At 40.7% G+C, this 12,716-nt stretch overlaps 1 protein-coding gene across 38 annotated transcripts in view; it reads left to right on the top strand.

The window, feature by feature from the left end:
• MAP2 (microtubule associated protein 2) overlaps positions 1-12,716 on the top strand; it is a 281,613-nt gene that overhangs the window by 163,617 nt on the left and 105,280 nt on the right. For 37 of the 38 annotated variants that reach the window (XM_087424924.1, XM_087424939.1, XM_087424920.1 and 34 more), the window contains exon 4: positions 12,352-12,426. The exons of the other annotated variant lie outside the window; for it this stretch is intronic. The gene's annotated coding sequence lies outside the window, so the exon portion shown is untranslated. The remainder of the gene's footprint in view (positions 1-12,351; positions 12,427-12,716) is intronic. 38 annotated transcript variants of the gene reach the window in all.

Raw genomic sequence — 12,716 nt, 5'->3', positions numbered from 1 at the left:
ATCAAAAAGTACTTCATCCCTTTTTATAACTGAATAATATTCCACCAAATGGGTATGCCACATTTTGTTAATCTATTCCTCAGTTGAGGGACTCTGGGTTGTTGAATCCCTGGTTTTTAAAACTGAAAGGGAACCCAGTGATCATTTACTCAGACACCCTCCTTTTATACCTATGAAACTGAAGCCCAAAGGTGTATTCCTAGACCCTTACCTAGTTATTGAGTTTCGTACTATATTACAGATGCTGGGTTGACACAAGATGATGCAAGCATTCATTCATTCTTCCGTATAGTTAACAAATGGTCATGGAGCGCCAAGTCGTTATGGTCTGGGTAGCAAAAACACTTGTGATCCTTGTCCTTGTGTAGCTTCCAGTCTAGTGGGGAACAAGCTTTTAATCAAATAATCACATAAATACATGCAAAATTGGAACTATGATAAGGGCTATGAAGGAGAGATTCAGAAATTGACCTTGTCAGGAAAGATAATTTAGCTGTGATCTATGAATAAGTAATGATTAAGTAGGCAAAGAGGGTGGAGAAGAGCATTCCAGGTGGAGCAAAAGCACATGCAAAGGCCATGTGGCTGTAGGAGCATGGCATGTGAGGGGGATTCCAGGAGGCCAGTGTAACAGGAGACCAGAGGGTGAGGGGAGTGTGGTGTCGACTGAGGCTGGAGAGATAAATAAGGCCAGGTAAGCAGAGTCTTCCAGGTCAAGGAAATGGTTTTAGTCTTTTTCCTAAGAGCATTGGGCTGTTGAAGTATTTTAATCCCAGTGGTAATACAACAAAAAGAAAATGTGCATTGCCGTACATTTCTCTCCCAGGGCTTAGATGTATTAAGAATGGTAAAACTTGCTGGATAATACATACCGATTTTGCCAAAATTTGTAGTAGAATCTGTGGAATTTAAGGTTTGTTTTTACTGAATTCCTTGTTATCCAAAGTAGAAACTTGTGTTATTTTTGCAGAATAAACAGCCTCCTTATTAGAATTCTCCAGTTCGGTTTTGTAAAGAACTATGCTTTCTAACCCTCCTACAGAATAAGCAATCACAGCTACTTGAGAAGTAACAAAAAGATACATAAAGGTCACATTTTTTCCCATTGCTCAATAACCACGGTTTAGACCCGTAAAATCTAAAGACTGCAGAAGTAGTTCTCTAAACTGCAGTGGTTAATACCTGAGTATTGAACCCCAGGTGCTTTTAACCTGAGGTCCGTTGGCTCCCAGGCTGTATTTGAATGGGACGCTGGAGGCTTTTGTACTAATAAGGGTTGTGCCTACATAGGCGTGAATCCGAAGCTTTCCTTAAATTTTATAAAGAGTCTATCACACACAGAAAGCTAAAAACCAGGGTTTTTTGAGAAGAGAAACAATCCATAAATTACTAGGAAAAAATATTCGGACTTATTTTGTATCACTTATAGAAGTTTGTCTATACAACAACAACAACATTAAGCTAACATCTTGAGAACAATATCATCGTTTTTTAAAAAATGATCTAGTGACAGTCAAAATCATCATGATTATATCGATAGAATTGATTAGGTATTCTATAGCAGTTATTTCTAAAACTGTGATCCCCTGGGATCATATTGAGTCCTGTAGATTCCTGGATCCCTCCAGACCTCTACAGTCAGAATTCCCAGAATGGAACCCAGGACTCTGAGTTTTTAACCAGGGTCCCAGGCGATTGTGTCATCACCCGTGTTTGGAAAGGGCTATAGAACATAATAAATAGCAAGACTCTTTCTCTCTTCACTGTCTTGACAGACGGTCCCCACCCAGTTCACAGAGTTGTGTAATAATACTAGTACCATGGAACAAACACTCAACAGACATGAGCCCTGTATAAGGAGCATTCTCTAATTCCTCCCTTGTCCTTAAAATTGTTCCACAAGAAAGTAGATGTTATTATCCACAATTTATGGATGAAGAAGTTATGGCCCAATGAAATTAAATAACTCGCCACATAGAGGGATGGCTGGCTCCAAAGCCTTTCTTTCCACTCTGTCAAGGAGCCTCTTGCTGTAACCATTATGCTAGTTCCCCGCTGCAAGAAGTTTCCAGAAAAAAGAAAGTGAATAGAGTTACATACAAGTCTGACAGCCCCAGTCAGCATCCACTGAAAGCCCCAGTCATCAACAAAATCGCAGATTGGGAATGAACCAAGTGTGACACCTGGGTCTCTCTTGCTGAGCACGACTGTCTGACACGTTTCTAAAAGGAGCTTCCAGAGGTGACACTTCACAGGCAGGAACAGTGTGAATGTGAGAAAATTGCTTCCAGTTGTTACAAATTAACAAGCAGAGAATATAAAGGGAAATCAAACATTACATTATATAAAGTGACCCTAAAACCTACCAGCATGTATCACTACCAAAAACAAAACAAAAAAAAATGAAAAAAAAGAAAAGAAAAAAGCTCTTTGTAACCCAATAAAGGAGCCAGAAGACAGGCGTTTTTTTAATATATGAGCTCTTACAAGATTTTTGCCTAAGAGAGATGGCGCTGTGATATGTGTGTGCTGTAACACTTGAATTATGCTTCATTTCGTTTAACGCCTTCACTGGGCACTGATAATTGAAATTATTCAAATAAAAAAAATCTTGGCAATCATCTCCGTTTTATAAGCTTTTACTTGAAGAAAGTTTAAACTTCTTTGCCAATATAATAATCAATTCTTGCAATTTTGACAGTGACAAAAAGCAAATTTTCTAGTTGTTATTCTAGTAGTAATTAAAAAACATGTTTGCATTTCAGTTAAGTCATCAGATTAAGAAATTTAACGGGACTTTTAAGGAGGCTTTATTGCAATAACAATGATTTCTTTTAAAATATCTTCACAGATTATTTCTCTTTGGGGAAAAGGATTTTTAATTATTTGACTAATTATTTAAGAGAAATGGCTGTTCATTTGTATAATGCTCAAAACCAATTCTCTGGGAAAGCAGAAACCAGAAATTTCCCGAGTCTGTTGTGACTCAGCTCCATATAAGGGCGCAAATTCTATTCCTTGTGGTCCCCACTGGAAACTGACTGTGCTATTCAATAGGCAGCTGTGGCAAGTAATTTGTTAAATGAATAAGAGAACTACTACTGGACATTTATATTTACGCCACACCTTAGAGACTGTTAGGAGGTGCAGTACCGCATTTGAGACCGTGGGGAGGAGTGAGTGGTGGATGTCTGTGATAGTGCCTGGGCTCCTTTAAGGCGTAAACACATCGTATTAGAACAGGTTTCAAAGGGAGTCTTATTTAGGGACAGAGAAGCTTGCAACTATCTTCTGACAGTTAAAGGTCCTTACCTTTTGGTCTAGCAGCAGAGTTATATGTGCTTTCTTACAGTTTAGTTGAAATCTGTATTCCAGATTTTAGTGTTATTTTCAAGTTATGTCAGAATCTAGTGAGTCCTCGCCCCTTCATGTCTAAGCTCTACTGTAATGGCCGTCAGTGGATTTCTGGAGGCTAGTGGTAAGATTACTGTCCATTACACCAGGGTCTCGGACCCCGCTGCGGCCACCAGGAGATCTCCAGAGAACCAGTGAGAGGAGTTCAAGAGCTTGAAGCTGATGTGCTGTGCATGGACAAAACACGCTCTCAAGAACTGGATACAGCCACCCAAAATGTGAGGCAAAGAGGAAGTCACAGATGGCTTCCAGCCTCTTTTTGAACTGTTTTCTTTTTTCCTTTTCTTGAGGTGCTTGAGTTTTCTTTTAGCTGAGTGATGTTCAGTTCCACATTACGTTAGAAAATAGGATGGATGTGAGATGGAAAAAGTAAAATCATAAATAAATTAAACGAAACCAAACCAAGCCAAACCACTGTACTGTAGGATCTGTACCCCTTCACTAAGAAGGTATTCTTACATCCTTAAAGTCAAAGCCCCTGCTACAGGTGAAATAATGCAAGGCTCTGGGTTTGGGGGCGCTCTCGGAGCATGCTGCTGGCCCTCAATGTTGGGAAGATCCTGGAGGGAGCGGGGTGGGCAGTGGGGGTGGGGGAGATTAGCCCTGCGCAGGGCGTTAGACCACTGTAAAACTCTAGGACTTCTGTACTGTCATTATTGGAGCCGTGATTTTAAAAGATCATACATTTTTTAAGTCTCAATAGTTCTGTTTAAAGACTGTTGACTCTTCATGGGCCTAGAGCAGCTCTAAAAACGATTCTCAGAGTGCGAGTGAAACCCTACCTCTGAAGCAAACTTTTGTGCCAGAAAACACCAGAGGTGGCTGGTGTAGCCCCCCGGGAGCCCAGGGGAGCCCAGAGTTCCTTCGGAACAACAGTAATTAGAGCAGCTGGAATATTTGCAGCCTCACTGGCTCACTTGCTGGTTTTCTTAGCTTAGACTTGAATCTTATATTCATATGTTTTTGTATAAATCAGACACATGTGGCTTGATTATAGATGTTAAGTGGCCACTAGGAGCTTTAGGTAAAAGCCTTTCATGAACACACAACACGCAATGCTGTGGGTTCCCTGGGATCTGGCGACAGCTCTGCAGTCCTATCTCTCTGGGCCACTCCTCCTGTGTTGATGTCTGCCCTCCTCCTCCCTCCATTCCCACTGCCTGTCATCTCAGTGGTATCTATTTACTAGAATCTCAGCCAATTAAAGCATAATAATGGAACACCCTTCACAAAGGAGGGGAATTTCATGGCCACCGACAGAAGAATAGAAGAGGGGGAAAACATTTTAAAGAGCTCTCAGCATACGATCTGCCTCCTCCTTTGCTTCCTATTTATAGGGAGGCAAAGCCTTTTTTTTTTTTAACCAGCATCTTCTATGCCAAGTCCTCTCCTTTGTTTATTGAAACCTTAATGATATATCTTTGTGCGTCTTAATATTTCTCAGATACTGATGGGAGAATCGTTATATCATGCACACATGAGTATTGTTATAGAATTTCCAGAACACCTGGGAATGCTAATATTGTGGATTCAGATATATTTCAAGGCTAGATTTTATTTTGATGTACCTTCTCAGCCAGTAAGTAATATTGTCACTCAATTAAGAAATCTTCACTTTTTAAAATGGGTTATTACTGGCAATTTCTTCAGTAATAAAATGTTGGCTGCCACTATTAAGAAAATAACTTGGGGAGGAAAAGAAGAGACTTCAGATTAGCCAACTTGTCCCCACCGCATTAATTAAGTGATCACGCATTGCCTCTTGAACAATATGCAGCAGAAGATGAAGGACCCAAATCAGCTGGAGATCACTCGTAATTGCAGGCTCTTCCCCAGGACTGCACCGAGCTGATGAAACACCTCTGCTTCCAGAGCTTCTAGCTCTTCAGGCTAAAACTAGATCTGCCAGAGTTCATTTTTCCGGTCAGGTGACTGCAGCACAGCATTTGCCTCTCTCAGGGAGTCCTCTTCTCTAAATGCAACCTTTTCAGATTATCCAGCAGTCGGGAATGTCATCCTCAGAGCATGCAGACGCTCAGACAAAGAACACCGTCAGTTGATTCTGCCTGCTTTAGACCACAGCTGGAATCTGAGTGCTCACAATGCCCTCAGAAAGAGCCTGGCGCTCTGTCCCCGGGTTGAATAAATGCCTCCTCGGTGCGATTTCTGTCTGCTGCTGCCGGTTGACAGATGGCTCCCAGCAGGTGAACTGGGGGCTGTTAGTGAATGAGCTGCTTTCTTTCTCCGGCACAATCCTTCTCAAAGGCGCTCTGTGTCTTAAGAACTTACAAAAGGCATTTGGCTGTAAAGCAAAACTGAAGAGAAGAGTTGAAGCTAAGACACCATGTGTTGGCATGAACACTGCTCCAGTTAACTCCTCGTCTCTTCTCAAGGGTCTGCAGTAGTGCTAAGTGGTGAGGAAACACTATTGGAAGACTGATGTTGACACCTTGCAATTTTCCACGATTGTCAAAGCATTTTTCTACAGATGATTTTATTTAATTTCTGCAGCGACTCTATAAGGGAAATCTCATTAATAATCTCCATTTTACTGATAACACTGAGGATCCTTAGAGTTAGAAGGTCCGCTGAGTATTCCATAGCCAGTAGGTGATAGGCCAGGGTTCCAACGAAGCTTCCATCTCCCAGGTTTGTGTTGTTTTTGTTTCAGAGATCTAACTTCATCAAATTCTAGTCAGCATGGTTAGGGAAATAAACTTGTTATCATTCTTTCATTCATTCACCCTTGACTAATCACCCACTTTCAAATCAGGGAAACTGCAAGCCAGGGAAATAAGGAGATTTCATTGGTTGGAACAGAGGAGTTCATATACACAAAATTAAAGCATAGCACGCCTTTCCATTTTCTGCAGTGCATACCTCAATTTTTCATTCCTTTGATGAGTAGTTGTTGAGCAAGTCCTTGCTAGCAGACAGGGGATATGGTAGCCAATGCAAAAGAAAATGGCCCCAGATGTTCCAGAGCTTACAGAAGAGCTGGGGTGGGGTGGGGCAGGCATGAGACAGATAGCGCAGGGTGCTGCTGGAGGTGCGGGGAAATAGGTAGTGGTAGGAGGGTGAACTGCTAATCCCTCTTGAGATGATTTGATGGTGTAGCAGCCTGACTTGAAGGGCATTGTATACTCTCATATTGTTAATATTTTTGTCTGTTGGTGTTCATTTTGAATTCAAAATACTATGAAAAAAAGAATTCATGTATTTGGCAGAAACCGACGGCTTCTAGGATTGCAATAAAGCAGAAAAAAGGGTGGGGATGTGAATTTCTTTCCATTTCAAGGAGCCTTCATTAACACAAGGAATTCATAAGAACGCCGGGTGAGTGATAGAAACAAGAACCGTACAGCAACAGACAGAGACGTTCCTGGAGGCCACTGGGGAGGCTTCACTGAGAAGAGAGCTTCCGTTCAAGGAGGAGTTGACAGACCTAGAGGAGGGAAGGAAGGGAGTGGGGAGACAGAGAGGAAGAGAAGAAAAAGAGAAAGAAGAGGACTTTGCAGAAGGTGAGAAGAAAACTAAGAAGCTGGAATGAGAAGGGCAATTAATAGATCCACCAAGGAACTAGTCTGAGGAGATGTGAGGGTGTGTGATGGTAGGAAGCTGGGGATAAAGTTGACGAAGTAGAGGGTTGTCGCGGTGCAGAGGACCTTGAGGACTGGAACTGTAGTGTTTATCACTGACGAGAGAGTTCTGAACCTGCGAGTGAGCTCAGTAACAGGCCTCCTGGCAGGTGAGTTCTGTGGTAGCCTCACTCTGTCCTCGCTGCCTCCCCTCCGTTTCTTCTCCTTGTACCACATGATCCTGCGGATCTGCAGTTACTTATTCTGCCGTTTTAAAAATGGTTAGTATTTGCATGGAAATTAGAAACAAATGAACAGATGGCTTTCTGTCAGGCAAAGAAGTGTGATTTCTTCAAATATATTCTGATTCTGAGCAGAAGACGGCAGTGTAATATATAAATGAAAACACTGACGTGTGTGCCCCCTGCTGCCCAGGGCTCTCTGGATTGTAGTGCCAGTTCATATTTTATTTATAAAATGAAACATTCAAATGTTCTATGTTCAACAGAGTCAGCGTGTGTTCCCAATTTAGGAAAATAAGTTTTTAGCTGATACCACCAAGCATTATTTCTTTTCAACCCTTTTCAACAAGGAAGGAATCGAAACGCGACCCTACAGTAACTGTTGGTCTTCTGGTCATGCCTATTTCACTGCTGCAGTGGAGATTTTTACTGCTCACCAGATGTCCACTGATCCTCCACGTTTCTCAACCCCTTGGCTTTAAGCCGAGCCATGTGGTTAGTTTGATCCAGTGGGCTGGGAGAGGAAGTGATGTGTATCACTTCCACGGTAAAGCATTTCAGAGCCAATGCACAGCCCTCCGGTGTCTTCCTCCCTGCTGCAGAAATCTGGAGGCCTGAGTTAAGCCACAAGAAGAATGGATCCAGGTCACTGGGTCACTGCGTGGGGCGAAGGTGGCCTGGAAAGCTAACCTCTCACATCAGGATTTGTATGAACAGGATAGAAACCTTGATTATGTAAAGACTCTGAGACCTAAGTCTGACTTTTCTGATGAATCCAGTCCTTCATCCTTCACCTATTCGTATCCTATTTTTACTTGAATTATGTTGAGATGCTTTTGACAAGACTAGATAATTTCTACTAGGTCAGCTTAACCCAGTCTGCTAGTGCTTGGCAATAGCCTGGAGTAGCAGTTTTGAGAAAGAAAGGAGAAAATTCTTACTGTCTGCCTTACTTAGATTCTCTGGTCAACTGGAGATAATATGTTTTGAATAGGCTTTTGTTAACTGTCCTTAATTCTTTCAAGTGTATGTTTTAAAGTATGTTTCCTTTACAGGAAACATAATGTTCTCCTAAAAAGAATTTTTTCAAAAGCCCCTAGGAAGGAATATCTTTCTCTGATCTATTCAGCTATCAGTGATGTTGGCTCTCTGTGACTTCTGGCTGCTCACAGATCAGTAGTGATAATGAGCTGTTTCTAAACCTGTGAGGCATAGGAGGGGTTTAGTGGCAGTTAGACGGGATGATGTTATGTTGGCAGCTGCTCTCCTGTGGAAAGGCTGCTGGGATAGTGGGTATTTTCCCAACACTATTGGCAGTTCAGTCCTCAGCAGTTGAAACCTTGTTATCCTGGAAAGTGCACTGAATTACATGAACGCTTCAAAATCTCCTAGAGCAGGTTGTTGGAGGAGGTGGAGAACATGTTGTTATTGTTTATTTGAGGGCTAACTGAGGAGGCTAATGCTAGCCAATGAGGTTAAGTTTAGCCTTCAGAAACACTTTTCAGGATTCCAGCAACTTCAACCATCTCAGACGTCAGCTTCTCTGACAAAGGCTATCAAAACATGAACAATGACTAAATGATACTTATACTAGAATGTGTTTCAGAGATTAATGAAAAGTATATCCTGGCCTCATAATCCAGGGAATATTTTTTCTTGACTTTGTTGCTGAATGAAACATGGATTCTTACATCAGTTGAGAAATCCACACTTTGGCAATATTTTCTTCATGAGATTCTAAAACTCTGCATGAAGTTATCACTGTAACTTCAACACTATAGGTGTCACATAACTTACACATAAATATGTCAGCAGCCAAACATGTATTATTGCAGCCTAAGTGCATTCTATGCATATCCTATTTATCTGAGTAATCAGCTGATAAAAGCTGATTTTGTTTATGGCTAAACAGTGTCTATTTTGGGTTCCTCTCATTAAATGATTTACTCAACTTACTTTGTGATGCCAACATACATCCTATTCTCTATTATGTGTAGGCTAGCCCTTATATATATACATTTATATATATACATTTATGTATGTATATATAGTTGTTTGACTGTATTTGATTTGTCCGGTGTCATCAGTCATGATTCTCAACAGTGTTCAGACCCAGCTCTAAGAGGTTCTGGAAAGCGCACAAGCAAATCCGATAGAAATAATGGAGTAGAGAACAGAGGCAGAACTGCAGCTGAGTACATTTCAATTTGTTCAAGAAGCTGAGTATGCTGGATATTATATGTGCTGAGTAAGTATTTCTAGTAAATTGGAGGTTGCCGTCGATGAAATACCACTTCCAGAGGATCCACAAAGCCTTCTGCTTGAAATGGTCTTTAACCAGAGTTGAAGACCTAAAACCAGCTCTCAGGGTCTATAGAGTTGGCATGTGGCTGAAAGGCTTGGGCACTTTCTGACTGTGTCAGGCTGGGAAGGGCACTTAGGATCTCTTGGCCTCGGTTTTCTCATCTGTAAATTGGGGATAATAACAGTTGCCTATCTTAGAGGGTGATAGTGAGGAATAAATGAATTACTATATATGAAGTCCTTGGAACCTCGAGTGGCACGTAGTAAATGCCGTGTAAATGTTCGCTAGTGTTATTTTAGGTATGTTGCAGCCACTCTGTATAATGTATCAAATGCTAAAGCTGTGCCAAGTAATATTCTTAACAAAAACTGTGTTAAAGTGATTTAATCCTTTTCATATGGAATAAAAATTATCCCTTCTGACTGCACTGTGTTAATTTAAAATAACTATTAAATTTTATGTGCCTTACGGAATAGGCCACAAGTTGCTTTTTGAAAATGAATCCCAGATGGCATTTATCTCTTTCTCATAAAATAAAGTCTAGAAAAAAGATAGTCATTTTAATTTTCTAACAAACAAAAAAACACAAAAATCAGGATGATGGGTAAATAGGGCATTATTTTTATGAGTAATAGGTACTGGGTACCCTCAATTTTCTAATCGTCATCTCATCCTTTGCCCAATAATCGCCAAATTCTGTTGGAATGAAATTAGCTTTTACGTGTTTAGGGCTGGAATTTCACTTTCATTTATATATAACTATAGTGTAAATTTTTACAAAGACTAAAAAAGACGATGTTATTTTTTAGATATTGTTTTTAGTGTAGCTCAAATGACGAACGTGTTCTTTGATAATAGGTGTCGGCAAACGTTTTCTGTAAAGGGCCAGATAGTAAATATTTGGGGTCACATATAAATATAGAAAAGGCCCTACAGTCTCTGTCACACCCTCTGTTACAACTACTCAGCTCCGGCCATGTAGCATGAGTGCAGCCACAGACATCTCGGAAGTGAATGGACGAGGCTGTGTGCGGGTAACGCGGTATTTAGAAAAATAGGCAGCAGCAGGATGGATCTGGTCCATGGACTATAGTTTGCTTATTCCTGTTCTGTAGAATTCCTTTTTTTTTTCCTTATTTTTACTCAACTGAAAGATACATGCACACATCTGTAATGTGTACTTGCACGCTTATACACATGTGCACGTGTACTTGAAAATCATGAAAATTGAGTACAAAAAATAGGCACCTTAAGGAATTCGAAGAGGAAATAAATCATATTTTTTTCAGCATTCATTTGTTAAATACCCAAAGACTCTTTCTATCAGAACAAGGTCCAGAGCTGGTCTACCATTTTATTTTTGTTCTACAACCAACCTACCGAATTTGCTTTTAATCAAAACTACCCTTAAAAATTCTTTCAGTAGTCCTAAGTTATTGTGTATAGAGCTCTGTATAATAGTGTTATGTAGATCTCACATTTGAGAACCACTGAGCTGGGCTAAAGGGAAAAAAAGCTGTGTTCAGAGGTCTGGGTGATCAAACCTTTTCTTCCTAAGATAAGTATCAGATTATTTGAGGGAGTGCAGAATTCTACTGTGTTTCTTCTTGCCTACAGAATTTTCTTAACTTTTAAAAATTATTCAGCCTTTCTAACCTGAATATGCATTAATAGACTTGTCTGCTGCTGCACGTTTTTTGTGAAGGCTCACAGGTCAAATGAACTAATACGTGTAAAAGCACTTGACACGGGACCTGTTCCCGTTGCTTTTGAGTGCAACCCTTGTCTGCTCACATTCAGACACACGTGGTTCTTGGAAGGGTCCTGGAAGGGAGCTGAGCCTCTTGCTTCTTGTCTTTCCAAGTTTCCATTTCCTACTGGCTCTTAAAGAAGACTTAATAGCTATCACCGTTTGAGTCTTAGGGCTCCTTCTTGTAAAGCTACACCTTCCTTGAGGATATACAATGGAGTCCACACCCATCACTCAGGCCCTGGCGAAAGCACACGGAGATGCATAGGTTTAGACACCTGTGGTAAGAGAGCAGGACTTCGAAAGGGGCCTCAGCTCTGCCCTTGCATTTAAGGACTTGCTTATGCATTGTGCGCCCTTTGTAGTCTTCCCTATAGATGAGGAGGATTACACCTGAATGGCCTATAAGGTACAAAACAAGCCTAGCGACTTCTAGTAATCATGTTTACTTCTAGATACCGCTTCAGTAAGAAGTATCCTGTATTGTTCTAGTGGAATTTCTAAGCAGAAGTGCTAATCCAGATTGACTTTTAGGATTCTGAATGTCAAAATAAGTTTAGTACTCTACGGAGAAAATTTAATTAGTTGTTAAAAAATTCCTCTCCAGGCTGTGCTGGAGAGGATCAGTGCAGGTGGGCTAGAGGCCCAGTCCTTAAAGCTTACTGAATATAATTAATGGTTTACCAGAGTGAATATATTCTCTTGGGGGAGAATACAATTGCTGGCTATTTATTAGCCAAAAACAATTTAAAATTTTATTTTTCCCTTGGATATTATACTTACGAAGCTTCACCGGAGTGAATCTAAAACGTGAGAACAAGTCTGCAACAGTTAGCGTTGTCAGTGCCTTATTCCAGACACCTGAAATAGTGCCTCCCGAGCTGCAAGTGCTCATGGGGTGTGACTGGGAAGAACCGTCCTGAAATCCGTCTCATGGTCTCATGGTTGACCAATATAAGAAGAAAAAGCCACGAGCTGAATTTTGTACTGAGCTACATGGCGTAATTGATATATGTGGATCAGAGACTAAATTATTCATTTCCTAAATTCTTTTTTTTACAGAAAGAAGCCAGGTCATATTATCAACCCTTTGAGAACACAACATAAACTGTACCATTTTACCACTTCCTTGAATAGGTAAGACCCTCCCCTCTCTACAGTAAAAGAGTTACCCACCATTGTGAAAAATAACTCTTTACTAACGATGTTTTGAAAGCTCTTTTATCAATTCATTTTGATAAGGGAGAAACACATATGAATTCTAGAGCTGATAGGTTTAGAATGATTAAAATAGCACTTCCTAATGTTTGGAGTGATTTGATAGCAAAAGAGTGAAATGATCTTTCTCTGCAGTGAGGGCTGAGCTAAGCCTGTCTCTCCTGTTGTGGTGAGCAACACCACTAATGTTACCTCGTGCCAAGTGTGGT

This window comes from Ceratotherium simum, chromosome 37 (genome assembly GCF_057802395.1).
Source record: "Ceratotherium simum simum isolate JZ-2026a chromosome 37, ASM5780239v1, whole genome shotgun sequence".
NCBI classification, from domain to species: Eukaryota; Metazoa; Chordata; class Mammalia; order Perissodactyla; family Rhinocerotidae; genus Ceratotherium; species Ceratotherium simum.
This window is presented reverse-complemented; position numbering and strand designations above follow the sequence as displayed.